The following is a 15,899-nucleotide window of genomic DNA, read 5'->3' as shown; positions in this document are numbered from 1 at the left end:
TCACAAGGTAACAACTACGATGAGCTTTCAATAATGCAAAGATCAGAAACATAAGATGATTATGTAAATAAGAACAGATCGCGATACATGATACCTCCTATAGGTCTTAGTTCAGGATAGCACTACGTCAGTCACGTCAGTTCCGTCAGTCTAAAGAATACCTCATCTAACCTCGAATTAGCATTAGCATGTGGGGCTTCATGCAAAACAATTTAGAACATCAATTTGGAAAACGTCTAACTAAGATCTCTAATTAAAACATACAGCAGTTGGTACCTAGAAAGAAAAGGCAAATAGATTTCATTAGTAATGTAATTACCCTCCTCGAGATAGGTCAGCATACAGGATCAGTCTTCGTCTTCAGGACATCAGTTAGATCACCGTCAGTCTATCTAAGTAAAGGCAAGGGACACTCTCCCCTTAAGGAGGAAAGTGTAATGGGCAGTCTATGGGCAAAGATTTATTGTCTAAGTCTCAAGTCACCAAATAGAGTGACAGAGTTTCTGGATGCAATTGATATCATTCCCTACCTAATGTGTCTTGTCTCTTGTGTCATGGGTTTTTATCCCTTTTTCCAAAATACATTCCCCCAAAATTCTATTGGTCAGTCACTACACCCCACTATTGGTAACCAATCATATTATACATTAAGTAATGCATTTGTCATTTCACGATATCTTTCTAAATCCTAATTGGTCTTCATAATTGACGTTTTTCGTAGGTGCCATATCCGGGGTTACTTCATTTCCTTGGCACACACTTCGGGTCAAGAGTTCTCTTCTCCTCGCTTTATTGTCCTTGAAAGTGTCCATGTTTGTTCCGAAGTCTCATAATTTATACTAAAAGCTACTAGCATGCGAATGGGAGAGTTGGGCATTGTTGCAAATAAGTAAGAAAAAGAACAATCGCTGGGTCATGGTCTTTTGCAAGTCAGCACACTGGAGAAACAGAAAAATACGCTTTAATATGAGAGTTACACAGCTAATTCTCGACTCACGCTAACTTAAGATATACGAATTCTAATGAATGCGGTTTTATTCGTGTTAATGTGCACAATTATAAATGATTATTTCTTCTAGTTGACATTAGTTTACACAGGTGAACAATTCTCCACGTTTATTAATACATTCCAATTACTAATGCAGCATTGTAAAACATAAGCATTTCACGTCTATAACATGTAATATTTAAACTACACTCTCTCACTACCACTGGCTTGTGGGCTTGCCCTTCAAAATTCCTTTGATGACATTGGTAAATGGTTTATGTTTGTCCCTCCTTGGGGAGGTTTTGCTCCTGGCTTGGCCATCTCCCATGTTACATGGCTAAATAAGTTTGACTGCCAGCGAGCTTCTTTTTCCGTTTGTCTGTCTCTTCGCGCGAATCGGCTCGCTTTTGTGAAACTCTTTTCATTTTCAGTTTATGTGGCAAGAAAGGGCCGGTTAGAAGTTGACAACGCTAATAGCTCTAACTCGAGCAAATGCGAGACCCATTGCATTATAAATGCTTGTTTGATTTGGGCTCACAATGTCAGCAGTCCCGTTTACGTTTTTTGCATTGTGAGGGCGGGGCGGAATGGAGTAAGTCACTTGGAAGACTCAGTTTAACGCATTTTCATTAAAAAAAATAATCATACATAAAAAGTCGCCAATATACTGGCCTTTTTTGCAACGCAGGACAACAAATCGGACTGTCATACTTTGAGCCTATGGAGGACTACCTCTCAGAGTGGAGCCTGCCCTTACTTCAACCAATGGGAGCTGGTGTATGATTAGCCAATCAGAGCGTACATTGTCCAGCGAAAGCAAGTGAGGACGGAAAACGGGAAATTCCGAACAAGATCATCGTCTTCAGGTAAATAAAGGCAGATGTTGTTTCCACGGCACGTGGCGGCAGTCTCATTCTTGTTTCAGTCATGGCCCGGGAAAAAAGGGAGCACTGACGGGGAAACCGATATGCCTTCCAGTGGTACCACACTGCACGTGCATGAACCTAACCTGCAGAACCCTCTTAAACTTGTATACCGCGCATGCGCACTTGCTAGCGGGTTTTTGCGGTCACGGTCCCCTTCAAAGCAGATACGTAAGCGCTGCCATCGTCAATAGGAGAGTGTCCGGGTTGCCGGTAGCTAATTTTGTTCACCTTGGTTTCCTTGAGTCCCTACAGCAGAGGTCGCCATGAGTGAGGATCACATCCAGTGCAGGATTATTTTTTTTTGCTTGTGTTGTGGGACTTGTAGTCCAGTGAGTGTATGCCACAATGCAATCTTGACTACAACTCCCGTATACAAAGAAGCGCATAGCCCAGCACGAACCTAAGGAAACACAGGCGACATTTGCTGTGCGCTGACTCTGGCATATGCCGGCACAAGATACTGGCTGCTGACATCTGCAGAGAGCTTCTTTCCCTAACTCCAACGAGCCCGACTTTGAAATACCTCTGTTTTGTTATAGGTGGGACGAGTGCCAGAGATCAAAACATTGGGCATCTTGACATCTCACTAACTTTCTCATTTAGCAGACTGACAGGGAATGCAATTGTACTCTCTACAGCACTTACCAAGTTTGCCGAGCCATGAACATATTTATATGAAGTGGTTTTCACCAGCAGTTTAAATGGAAAAATAAAAGTGCGGGTACCTTATACCAGAGTACCTTCTTGCTCTTGAGGCGCCGGTACTCTTCGATTAAAAGTATTGCACCTCTTCTGAGAAATGCAGGTGCTCTTCTATCCGAGTAGAGAAGCGTAGGTATTCCGTATCCGACAGTACTTGCAACTTTAAAGGGCTGGGTGTAGCCTTTTACACATATTTGTTTGTAATTATTCGGATTATAATTTATATAGCATACACACTATAAACTGTTTAGTTAAACTTAATTATAGTAGTTAACTCTTTTGCCTGCAGTATCCTTTTTACCAAACTGAGATGAAGGAAATATTCAGTCAAAACCTGCACTGAAGCCCTTGCATCTTACATGCAATTTATGTGATGCAGGCACATAATAGCATAAGCTCTGTTTTCAAAAATGCCCAAAAGTTTCATTAACCTGTACAAGTAAAAAAAATAAGTTACACTTACAAGTGTGGCTGACACAAGCGCTTCCTCTGTCAGTTCCCATAAAGCCGAGGTGAACAATTGTACTTCCTGAAATACCGAAATCCAAAAGTCCGTAAACATAACATAAGTAATTTTAGTCTCGCCCAACTCAGGTGGGAGGGCAGGAACGCAAGACAGTGAAAAGGAAGATTATTGTTAACGAAGCATGCTTGTAAATAATCTAGTATTACCTCTTTGCAAGAGAGAAAAGGTCTAAATTTAATTGTCTACTACAAACGCTGTGGGATCTACCCAAAGCAGCATGCTTGAATTTTAACACAAATCTCTTCTAAGATCTCGAAGAAGGCCACAAGGATCTCTCCCAAGGGAGCAACGAAAATACCATTAAGCAGGCCAAGCCAAGCGGCTGCATGCATAGCAGGCTTGGCGAATACATGGTACTGCAACTAAGCAGCATGGGCTACATAATACTGAATGGTCGCTTCTTGCAAGATAAGCCGCCATATTGGACGAGAACCAATGGGGAAACTTACTCCTTCTTTGATTACTGCATTTGTAATGCTGAAATGTTCCCCTTTGTAGAAAATTATCACATCACTCCACGTGCAGGGAATGACCATAGCCCACAATTTATTACGCTGTCATTCATTTTACTGCACCACGCCTTTGCAAGGTTGACATTCAGCGGAACGCACACGGAGAACTTAACAGGGCTCAAATTCACAGATTCCATCAGTGAGACCATTATGGCTGCATGCAAGGTGCATCTAAATGAAAACTGTACAAATAATTTGTCCCCAACTACGAAATGGATGAATTTTACCACGCAATTGCTTTTAAAATTCCATTGACCTACCCGTTGGCCTGTGTCCTCCAATGAATTCTTCACCTCAACCATGATCAAGGATCTCAAGAAAATATGCAGTAAAGTCTTGAGGCGAGTTTGAAAGGCTCCAGGTGACAGGGATCCTCTTAATGCACTCGAGCACGTGCAGGAAGCCTTCAGGCAAGCAGTCTTTGCCGTGAAGCGCAAACGACCTGACCACTTCTGAATAACACTGCTTAATCCCAGTAAGAATCCTAACTCTAGGGGCTTTTGGTCCCTAGTGAATAAACAACTGAACTGCCAAAGGGACCTGGGCTGCGCTAACATATTAGAATAGGCCTCCTTTGTAGCTGCGCTTTTTGAGGCCACAGAGGAGGAAGATAGCTCCTTGGATAATATTGTGAAAATGACACCTACAACCAACATTAGAGCCTCTTATCAAGATTTGTAACCCTTACATTTTAATGCCATTGAGAAGGATGCCAGTTCCATAGAGAACAGTGGAAATAGCACCCACAATTGAAGTTGTAGTTTCCCATCAAGATTTAGAGACTCCAAATCTTAATGCTAAGGACTCGGCCTCTCTCACATCCTGAATAGTGCCCGTCGTAACAAAAGGAAGAACGGGTGGGCCCCTGGGCCTAATGGGTGGCCACACTCCCTGTTTAAACAAGACATTCCATTCAGGGCTGAACAGTTCACTAGGCTCTTTGATTACTGCCAGATGATCTTACTGATACTAGACTCTTGGCGTGGAGCCATAATAAACCGGATGTATAAAGGCGGGATAAGAGTGGACCCAAGTAACTACAAGTTGATAACTCTCCTTGACAATGATGCCAAATACTATGGCAATCTACTTCTGGAAGACCTACGGTCATGGGTGGAACAAAATCAGCTAATCTCCTTCAGTCAAACAGGGGCCCATGGCTAAATCTGTGGCATTAACCAAATAAATGGCAGTACCTGTTCTGAAGGATAAAGCAACAGCCTCAAAATCTCTGATTCATTGCTGCTTCGCTTACTTCAAGGCGGTGTTCGAGTATCAAGGGGAGCCCTGTGGGCCAAGTTACACAGATGTGAAATACCTCAGATCCTTTTGGAGGGAATGATCCAGCTACACTCTGACATATTGATACGTATCAAACTAGGAGATGGTGCTCACATATCTAAAAAAAACTGACATTGCGAGGAGTGTAGCAGGGGTGCATATTAACGTATTAATTGCAGACCTACTGCAGACACTTGACGTTACTAATAGTCACTCCCCAAAAATGGGTGGTGCCGAATCAGCTATTTGCTATATGCAGACAACCTCGCCCTATTTAGTCACACATGGGTAGGCCTCTAACATCTACTTAACCAGCTGTACACGTATACCACTGTTATTGAATTATAGGTGAAACTGAAAAAAATGAAGGTTGTGACATTTGGGCTGAAAAACATCAAGGAGGAAGATGATCCTACAACTGCAAGAGAATCATATCAGAACAATTCTTTAAGTACCTACGGGTATACTTCAACACCAGATGCTGGTTTGTTAAGTAACAAGAAGAAGTTGAAGCAAAACCTCTGACCCTCCAGGTGATGCTGTCTAAATTAGAGAAACTGTTATTGGGTTCAAGCTTCTCTCCTTTACAAGAAATAATGAGGGCCAGAATCTCCCCTTCCTTAATTTATAGCTTTGAAATCTTATTAGGCAGAGATAAAACCCTACTGAATAAACTCGTTGTTAAGATCTACAAGCGGGTCCTTCGACTATCGAAATCTTCATCTGTCGCTCAGGTCAGGCTTGAACTTGGTCTCCCTGATCAACGGGCAGCAGATGCCAGTGCCTTCCTAAATCTGTGTCATAGGTTACTGAGGGCCAGGGCCTGTAGCCAAGAGGCAGTGCTGTGGTCCGAAATCAGCTGCAGTCAACCCAACCAAGCTCACAGTCGGTTCCTTAAAGATTGTCAGTAACTCCTTGATGCAAAAGCTCTCTAGGCCAGCAACCTCACTCAACAACACATTAAAATGAGTATAAGAAAGCATGTTTACCTTTGGTCATTACATTCAGACAGGGCACTACTCGCCAAATGCAGGCATGCCTGGGCAGTTATTAGCAGGTATCAGCCAGTTACCCCAGCATCATATCTTTCCTTCACTGTATGCCGTCCATTGGAAAGTAAGATTCGTGGGCCTTGGGCTAGGCGAGTGGCCATGTTTGAAACATCTAGCCAGTTGGCGCCACCCAAGCGCAAAAACAATCTACAGGGGCTGTGGTGGTTGCGAAGAACCATTCGAATGTCGTATGCCTCTGCCCAGCACTGCTGAGCGAACGCAAGGCCAGATCACGGGGAGAGTGGAATATAATGAAAGTTAGCACATGTCTGCAGGCCTTTATCGCCTCTCTAAATCCCAATAATAGAGCATTGAACATTTTGCTGACGAAGTTTGTTACCCTTGCATCCAACATATTCCGCCCGCTAGGGGCCCAAAAGCTGGGTCTCCATACTCCTCTGAACCATCTGTTGAAACTGATCAGTCACATTGAATTGTATTCAGCCAAAACAGTCCCTTGAGTGATGTAGTCCCGAGGGTGGTTGTTCTGATGACCACTCTACTGTTATCAATGATTGTTTTTACATTGCACCTGCACGTTATCAGCCTATTGCCCAGTTGGTTCCTGAGGAACAACATGCTCCTATTCTAGTTTAAGCTAACCAGATGGGTCATAGTTATGTCATTTGAACCCTTATTCAATTCTTGTGCTGCAACCATTGAGGAATCATCAGATGCCTTTTTTTATCTAGCTAAATTATTTGTCGACACGGACCAGCCACATTAAATTGCATCTAACAATAAAAGAACCAATAAATCCTTGACTGATGAAAATCCGAGGGTTTAATTTTGACTATCACACTGCGCTACTTACGGTGGTTTTAACATTGCACTAGAACTTTATCGTAAAAACAACAGTCTTTAGGCATTGAACTTTATTTTTTGTGCTGCTACAAATGAAGAATAACTAGTTATCACTAATTTAGCTGATCAGCATGGCAACCGCAGTATAAGTTGCTGGTAACATAGTTTTAATATGTATGATCGTAATTTTTGTTTTATTAATTGAGGCCTTTTTCTAATTGTAAAGGTTTTAAATACCCATAAACAATAAAGCTTCTTTAAAGTATTACATCTTCATTAGTTTTCCTCGTCCCAGTCTTGACTACTTGAGTGTATACCCAAGCTAAACAACATTGGTTCGGAAATTGACTAACCATGTTCACACAAGCTACTGTAGTACCCAGTGATATTTATCAAATTCAAGTAAAGCAAAATTGCACGAATGCTAATAACACAGCCTCACCAATGAAGAGGAAAACACCATTCGAGGTTTAAAACTGGAAATAAAAATATTTGGCAAAGCCCAAATTGCAGCTGAGCAAGTGTCCTTTAGTGAATCCCCTTTGAAAGCAGCCCAGGTCGAAGATGTTCCCCTGCTAAGTCTGTCCTGCAAATTAGAAAGTAAGGGAACCACTGCTTTAGCATAACAAGAGAAATAGTGTTTTTGCATCCATCTGCTGAAAGAAGAGGTACAGGGCGAATGAACTGTATTAGATAGTCCAAAAAAGAGAATCACTATGAAAGAAAAAGTTCTGTTCAGATAAATGGAAAGGGCCGTATGGGAAGCCAGTGTGTGCCGTAGGTTTTTCTGTTCTAAAGATAAAGGGGGTCATTCTGACCCCGGCGGTCATGGACCGCCGGGGCCAGGGTTGGAGGGAGCACCGCCAACAGGCTGGCGGTGCTCCACAGGGTATTCTGACCGCGGCTGTTCAGCCGCGGCCAGAAAGGGAAAACCGGCGGTCTCCCGCCGGTTTTCCGCTGCCCTGTAGAATCCTCCATGGCGGCGCAGCTCGCTGCGCCGCCATGGGGATTCTGACACCCCATACCGCCATCCTGTTCCTGGCGGCAGAGCCGCCAGGAACAGGATGGCGGTATGGGGTGTCGTGGGGCCCCTGCAGTGCCCATGCCAATGGCATGGGCACTGCAGGGGCCCCCGTAAGAGGGCCCCACTTTGTATTTCAGTGTCTGCTTTGCAGACACTGAAATACGCGACGGATGCCACTGCACCCGTCGCACCTTCCCACTCCGCCGGCTCAATTCTGAGCCGGCGTCCTCGTGGGAAGGCTGTTTTGCACTGGGCTTGCGGGCGGCCTTTTGGCGGTCGCCCGCCAGCCCAGTGCAAAACCCAAAATACCCTCAGCGGTCTTTCGACCGCGGAGCGGTATTTTGGAGGGGGGAACTCTGGCGGGCGGCCTCTGCCGCCCGCCAGGGTGAGAATCACCACCAAAGAAGGAAAGAAAACAGGAAGAATCAAATCCTGTTATAAATGACGAGTTAGAAAGGGGGTCTAGCCTTAGAATCACCTTACCCTCAAAGAATCTTGTAAAGTGTTCATAGGCTAATAATACTCCAACTTCTCCCAGCTTCAGCCTGGAGAAGATAGGCTCTCAAGAGACGACCTTTAGAGTAAGGAGGTTCAGGAAAACTGAATCGAAAGGTGTACAGGGACTCACATTTAAGACATTTAGGACTGATGGAAGATCGCAGGTGGGGCCACTATGCTTCCTAACAGAAAATTCTCAAGCAGTCGATTTCCCAAGGAATCAAAGGAAGTCAGATCTGGACCTCTAATGGCTCCAATGTGTAACCATTGACTGCAGATAGTAGAAACAGATAAACCAATTAGAACACCATCTCGAAGCAACTCCAAAATACTGTTCCCATGACAAGAAAATACATGAATTCCTCAAAATACACCAAGAGTTAAACTTTTTCCAGTGTCTTTCATAGACCTTTAGTGTGCTCTGCCTTCATGAGTTCTAGCTAGACATTGCTATATCTGGTGAACAGCCTTTTGAAATCAGCCTTTGCTTTTCAATCTGCAGACCCCCCACCTACTCCCCACCCCCGAGAAAGGTACTGAGTGACTCTCACTGATAGAAGAGGGAATCCTAGGTGAGGGAGCAACTGGAAAGACAAGAGGAGGATGCCAAGACTGTCAGCTCCACGCAAGGCTACAAGAATCACTTAATTGATTTGTGAATATCTTTCGAAGGACTCTACTGAGCATCACAAACCGAGGTAAGGTGTAAAGAAGCCCCTCAGGCCAGACTATGCTCAGGAAATCCACTTCCTAAACCCCTGGAGCTGGAAGAACTGAGCAAACAGTTGGAAAAAAAGCATTCTCTGGGGAGGCAAACAGGTCTAGCCAAGAATCCTGATTTCCTCCTGAGGGCTCAGAAACTCTCAGGGGCTAGGGACATCATCATGGATGATGGAAATACGCGACTCAAACTTTATGCAAGCCCATTCTTCATCTCTGGTAGAGAGCCTGCTGACCGAGAGAGGATATTGTCTTCCATTCTAGCTGCCCCCGTTCCTCTGCCAGATGGGCTAACAATGGAAGTCTTAAATCTCCCAGTTGATTGATGTATGCCCTGGTAGCCTATCTGCCCCTGCACATTTGAACTACCTTGTTCTGCAAGTAAGGAGCTAAAGCAATAATGGCCTTAAGAACTGCTGCTACCTTCTTCTAGTTGGAAGATGCACAAGCTTTTTTTTTTTGCTTTTCACTAATGACCAAGCTAAAATACTCATGTACAAAAAAATCTGTGAAATGCACTTCTTATTATTTTACTACGCAAGGTTCCTAAAAGGAGATTACCATGTTGAAAGCACACGTTTAAAGATAGTCACAACAATGAAATGAAAACATACATGAATGATTCTCCACTGCAATATACACAGCAAATATACGTATCTATATTATAAGGCAAATCAAATAATTAATAAAAATGCATCACCGTAGGGCAGTGGTCTCCAAACTTTTTGAAGCTGCGCCTCCCCAGTTGAAAAATAAAAATCATTGGGCCCCCCTTCAGAATTTTGTCACAATAATTTTATAAAGATGGCAATGTTTAAATATGTCTAGATGTATTTAAACATTGCGATTAAGTACTGTTACCCTTTTTAAAAAAATGCAATAACATGTTTCTGCTTAAAACAAAACACTGTTATTTGTGTAATGACTCTTTTGACCAAAGCTTGGCGAACCTCCCCCTTGGCGATCACTTGAGGCCCCCTAGTTTGAAGACCCCTGCTGTGGGGCCTGTCAGGTGCTTCATCTTTCTCCTACCAGCAAGCCGATAATCCTGTTTGACTCCGAAAGTGAAAGAGAGATCTTTACCCTCACAGGAAATCTATATCAGGCATTCAACAGCTAAATCCTGATTGAGGTCTCTGAATCTCATACTGTCGATCTGGGTCTGTTTTATATCTCAAAAAAACAAAGAAGGAGCTTTATGGAAAAACCCATCAAGTTGCGCAAGAAGTACTCAAACATGCTGGCTAGTTTAGGTATGCTTTGAAAATAACACATTGGGATTTGGCCACAATCCCAAGATGTCAACTCAAAGCAAGGCCGTTCCCTGCCGTCTGAGTACATTCCTATCAACCTAAGCCCTGGGTGAGAAAAAAGTAAGAAAAGTGGATTAACGTATTGATCTTATAAACAGTTAAACCAGACACACCTACAATAAAAGGACTGAAGCTAATATATTCTGATTGAGATAATAACTGATTGAATAGTGTCTCTAGGAAAACAAGTTGGTATAGAATTAGATGGAAAGATCATGAGTCCTAATCATGTAAAGGTACACGGTCCACCTGTAATGTTTGCTGGAATGTAAGTAAAAGTGAGGTTTCCATACAAGAAAAGTCAGCCAACTGGCAACTTAAACATGCTTAATGAGACTGGCAGCAGTCATCAGTTGATAACAAGCCATGGGTTAGTTCCAGTAAAAATGTAATCAAACAGGTTGACATAACATCCATGGCACTCTGCATTGTTCCCATGCAGAACTTTGATCTGTGAAGCACAATTAGCACTAAATGGATCCAAAGGTTTTGCATTTTGAAAGCAGCAGGAGCGTTGCACAATGGTTGATCAATCAGGTTCAAGTTGGGTGTGCTGTCTCTCCCTCGAACCCACACGCAAACTCCCGAAGGGAGACCATACATTACACTCATGGTCAGTGGCAAGTCGTAGTATGATCTGTAAAAGAAACAAGTATTATTTTTCTTGCAAATAACATTCGTCATCTGAAATGTGCTCCCATTTTTCCTTTCCTTGTTTTATAATCAGCAGGACAATATTGGGGCCCTTGGCTATAATTTCTGCAGGTTCTGGAGGGCCATTTGGGGATTCCATTCACACCTTAGCATCAGGGTTTTTGTCAATTGAACCAAAACCTCCCTTTCCTTGCACTGTCAGAAGGGCTGGGGCAATCCCCTTCCTCACCAATCCTCCATACAGTGAATTTATGACAAGTTGGGCAATTCTGTCTCCAATCTGTATGAATAAATCAGATTCTCCACAATTTAACAGAATAGCTTTGATTTCTATCTGTCCTGGTAACTTTCCTCTCCCCAATTGACCTTTGTTTGTGGGGCAGACCTCTATTGTGTGTGCTGACATATAGGACATTGCATAATCACAGTTTTGATCAAATCTAGGGGAATGTGCATCCCTCTAATCTCTGCCCACCTGTAAGTGGCTTTTTCTCCCAGGTGTCCACATTTCTGGTGCGCCCACTTAGCCATCCCCACCAAGTCAGAATTCTGGGTTGCCGCTTCTGCCTCTGAAAATTTGGCTTTGTCGTCTGCAAGGGAATTGAACCAGTGTTCTAGTGAGTCAATGGGACAATGAGCATCTATATGGTACACTGTGACTTTACACTGTCCTAACATTTCCCAAATTTCCTGCCACAACTCTTTGCTCCACTCCTCCTTTGTGTGAATGAACCAGTTATGTGCATGCCACGTGGGAAGCCAAGTGGCTAACCCATTTGCATTGGACCAAGAATCAGTGTAAATATGACAAGTCCCAAGCAGCTCTTGCTTTAGAGCATGATGCACAGCGTACAACTCTGCATATTGGGTACTTTTTCCTTCTCCTGTAGTGGTCAACAACTTTTTTGTAACTGGATTGTATGACACTTCTTTCCCATGTCTTTTGGAACCCACGTATTTGGATGAACCATTAGTGAACCAAACATGCTTCCTGTCCTCAGGGACAAGGATTCAAATGGCGCACCCCATCTCACTGGTGACTCTTTTACCTGTGGTACCTCCTGCACCGTCTCCCCGTCCTGTACAGGGACTTGTGACTCCTGTTCATGTAGGGCTGCAGTGCCTGCCGATCCTACTCGAGCCCTGTCTTGTATGTACCGTTTCCATCGTATGATACTAGCTTATTTTGCATGTCCTATACAGTGAGATTTAGGTGAACTCATCACCCACTGCATGATTGGTATTTCAGGTCTCAGAATCACCGTATGACGTAGTGTTATTTTCACAGTATCCACTAGAGCCCAATAACAGGCCAAAAGCTGTTTTTCAAAAGGAGTATAGCGCTTCCCAGAGTCAGGTAGTAATCTAGTCCAAAACCCCTGAGGCACCCTTGTCTTCCCTTGTTTTTGCCACATACTCCAATTTGCATATTGTCCCTGAACAGTTATGTGTAACTCAATGTCTCCATCCTGCACTGGCCACTAGTCTAAAGCCTGTTGAATTGTTTCATTTGCCAAATCAAAAGCACACTGCTGCTCTTCACCCCATTCAAATGCATGTCTTTTTCTTGTTACTTTGTACCAAAGGGTTAAGATTTTACTCAGATGAGGGTCATGCTGTTTCCAAAAATCAAACAGTCCCATGAAACTCTGTGTCTCTTGCTTAGTGCGAGGAGTAGCAAACTCCAAAATCTTTTGTTTTACCTGTAACAACATCTCTGTATGTTCTGGATTCCACTGAATTCCTAGAAACTGCACATTTTGCAATAGTCCCTGTGTCTTGTGTGAATTAATTGTACACATCGTACTCTGCAAAAGTTCTGTGAATATATTGTTAACATCCTTAACTTTTTGCTGGGTGTAATCTTTTAAAGAATGCATTTCAACTCCTGCCAAAAACTGTGGGCTACTCTGTATTTTTTGTCCAGATATTGGCTGAGCACAAACGACGTTTTGCTCATGCACCTCATATTGCCCCCCACCTTTTTAACCTCCTCATTACTGGAATGTGAAAAGTCTGATTCCCCTGTGACAGCTTGTAATAACCTATTATTTTTTGTCGTAAGTTGTTCCTTCAATTCCTGATTTGCATATTCTAACTGTTTACATCTCTCATGCATTTTTCTGTGAGCAGACAAAAGTATCCGAAGCACCTTTTCTAAACATGTAAAAACACTCAATAATTTTGTTTTATCCACGCACCCATCCCAAACTTTAGAAAGTCCTGATAAACAAGACAACACATTTGCCAAGATATCATAAAGCATTTTAATTTCACATGCATTTTCAAACATGGTTTGCGGTGCTTCCTTTAACTCTCTGAATAAAAACATATTTACACTTTTAAATTGTGCACTCTCAAATTCAAACCTCTCTTTTAGACCGTCCGATCTACGCCAAAATGTTTTGCTTTTCACTAATGACCGAGCTGAAATACTCATGCACTGACAAAAAATCTCTGGAATGCCCTTCTAGTCCAAAGAAGACATTTATTATTTCACTACGCAAGGTCCTAAAAGGAGATTAGCATGTTGAAAGCACACGTTTAAAAATACAACAATGAAATGAAAACATACATGAATGATGCTCCACTGCAATATACATAGCAAATATATATATATATATCTATATTATAATACAAAGCAAATAATTCATAAAAATGCACCTGTCAGGTGCTTCATCTTTCTCCTGCCAGCAAGCCGATGACCCCGTTTAACTGAAAAAGAGAAAGAGAGATCTCTACCCTCACGGGAAATTTATATCAGGCATCTGATGTCTGAATCCTGATTGAGGTCTCTGAATCTCCTACTGTTGATCTGAGTCTGTTTTATATCTTAGAAAACCAAAGAAGGAGCTTTATGGAAAAAAACGTCAAGTTGCGCTTGAAGTATTCAAACATGCTGGCTAGTTTAGGTATGCTTGAAAATAACACGTTGGGATTTGGCCACAATCCCAAGATGTCAAGTCAAAGCAAGGCCGTTCCCTGCCGTCTGAGTACATTCTTATCACCCAAAGCCCTTGGTGAGAAAAAAGTACAAAAACAGACATAATGCACAGTTTACAATGTGGAAAATTACGGGCAGCCTTTAACATGGCAGTGTCTAATGCTACAATAAAGTCAATAGGAAGAATGAAGTTAAGGCTAACCTGAATACAAAATGGAGTCTGTAACTGGTGAACCCTGGACAGCTAAGTCAGGTGCAGAGTGGTGCAACACAAAGTTGTTGTGTAGCCAATTTAGTTATAGCTCCACGCACGTTAGTTTAACACACTAGGCTGCTGTGCACTTTGACCTAGATACATTTTATTCCGCTTCGCATTGTTATTTTTACAACAACCAGTTTTACGGTCTTGTTTTATTTTCACCTTTCTAACTGTTTTTGCTTAGCCCAGGACTGTGTTCTCAAACAAGACATTCTTGATCACTTTTTGCTTCCGTCAAGGCTACAGTTTTTGGTACATTGCCGGTGAATGTGGTAGAAGTTTAGTATCCAACATTCGTAGAAAATACACAGCCTTACGTAGGGACAATTTCTTAGAACATCGGCTGTGTTATTATAAAAACACTTCTTAGTCCCATTACACGTTAAGAGGGAGATTCCAGCCAGGGAACCACGACTGTATGCTGCTTGCTGAATGCTTCACTGCAGATGCTAACGCAGACTACAGGCCTTTGCTCAGGTATGAGGGTTGATGTCCTCCCGGGGGAACCTGAAAGGCAGAATTAGAGCTTAACATGCTGTGCTCAGATTATGACTTGGATAGGAAATAGTCCATAAATCCTAGTGGCAATATGATAGCGTTATTCTTATGCTTCACTCTGCTCGTCACCATTTTAATATTGTCATGTTGTGTCGTCCTGGTTATTGCAGCTCACGCTTTGCTATCTAAACTGCAGTCGTTTTATTAAACCAGTCATTAAAACTTATACTGCTTCTCATTGTCATTTATATATGAGACCGAAATGTGAATGAGAGAACCGGATGCGACCTGAGTGACCACGACTTCCCTGAGAAGCCTAATATGTCGTGCGCTCGGCTGCCCAACCATCCCTATCTTCTGGTAGAGATGAGGCACTGGTAGTTAGCCGTAGCAAAACCCGGATTTAGGGCGGCAGGTGTCTCCCACAGTGGGTCAGACTCAGTCTCCCACACCGTGAATGATCTTGCTGCTCAAAATCCAGTAGTCTCATTAGAATAATGAGAGCCTACGCGACAAAGTCAGTAGTCAAAAGACACATTTCACTATACCCCTGAAAGGAGAGATTCTGCAACGTTGCCCTCCACCCCAGACTGCTGGCATCTGTTGTGAAAGTGTGCGATGGAGAGGTATATAAGGGTATCCCCGGACCAATTCCTGAGATTAGACCACCATTGCAACTTCTGGGATATCTGCAGGCAAAAAGAAATTAGCAATCCATAATTCCCAGAGGACAGGTCACAGTAGGACAGGAGAGGGTTGACTAAGAGGGAGAGATGGAGACATGTCTAAGGGATCAAATGAAAGGCTGCTGCCATGTCCCCCTAAACATTCAACTGCAATGTCCCTGTGGCTGAATGTAGTTGGAGTAGGTAATGAAGGTAGGGCATCAGCTTTTGCTGCCTCTGGGGAGGAAGATGCACAGAAGTGAAACCCATATGGAATAGAACATCAGTGAACTGAAGATTCTGAGATGGTTGAAGGTGGGATGTTTTCATGTTCAGCTGAAAACTGTGGTACTTATGAGTCTTGCATGCATGATGTGCTGCTTTTGTGCCCTTGGAGAAAGAACAGAAGTAAATTAGCCAACCATTTATGTATGGAAAAAGGTATCTACACATACCATGCAAATTACCCATTGAAGGTGCTAAGATCTTTGTGAATATTCTTAAAGCTGAAGGCAGTCAGAAGGGAATAATAC

The 15,899-nt window shown here is 42.8% G+C and overlaps 1 protein-coding gene across 2 annotated transcripts in view; it reads left to right on the top strand.

Annotated features, from left to right (window-relative positions):
• The first annotated feature begins 1,754 nt into the window (after positions 1 to 1,754).
• The window catches only part of TFB1M (transcription factor B1, mitochondrial), a 391,094-nt gene continuing 376,949 nt past the window's right edge, over positions 1,755 to 15,899 (top strand). Inside the window, exons 1-2 of one of the 2 annotated variants that reach the window (XM_069234647.1) lie at positions 1,799 to 1,854; positions 8,816 to 9,011. The gene's annotated coding sequence lies outside the window, so the exon portion shown is untranslated. Of the gene's footprint in view, positions 1,855 to 8,815; positions 9,012 to 15,899 lie in introns of both variants that reach the window. The other variant, XM_069234645.1, reaches the window with a different exon arrangement.

Source organism: Pleurodeles waltl, chromosome 5 (genome assembly GCF_031143425.1).
Source record: "Pleurodeles waltl isolate 20211129_DDA chromosome 5, aPleWal1.hap1.20221129, whole genome shotgun sequence".
Classification (NCBI taxonomy): Eukaryota; Metazoa; Chordata; class Amphibia; order Caudata; family Salamandridae; genus Pleurodeles; species Pleurodeles waltl.
This window is presented reverse-complemented; position numbering and strand designations above follow the sequence as displayed.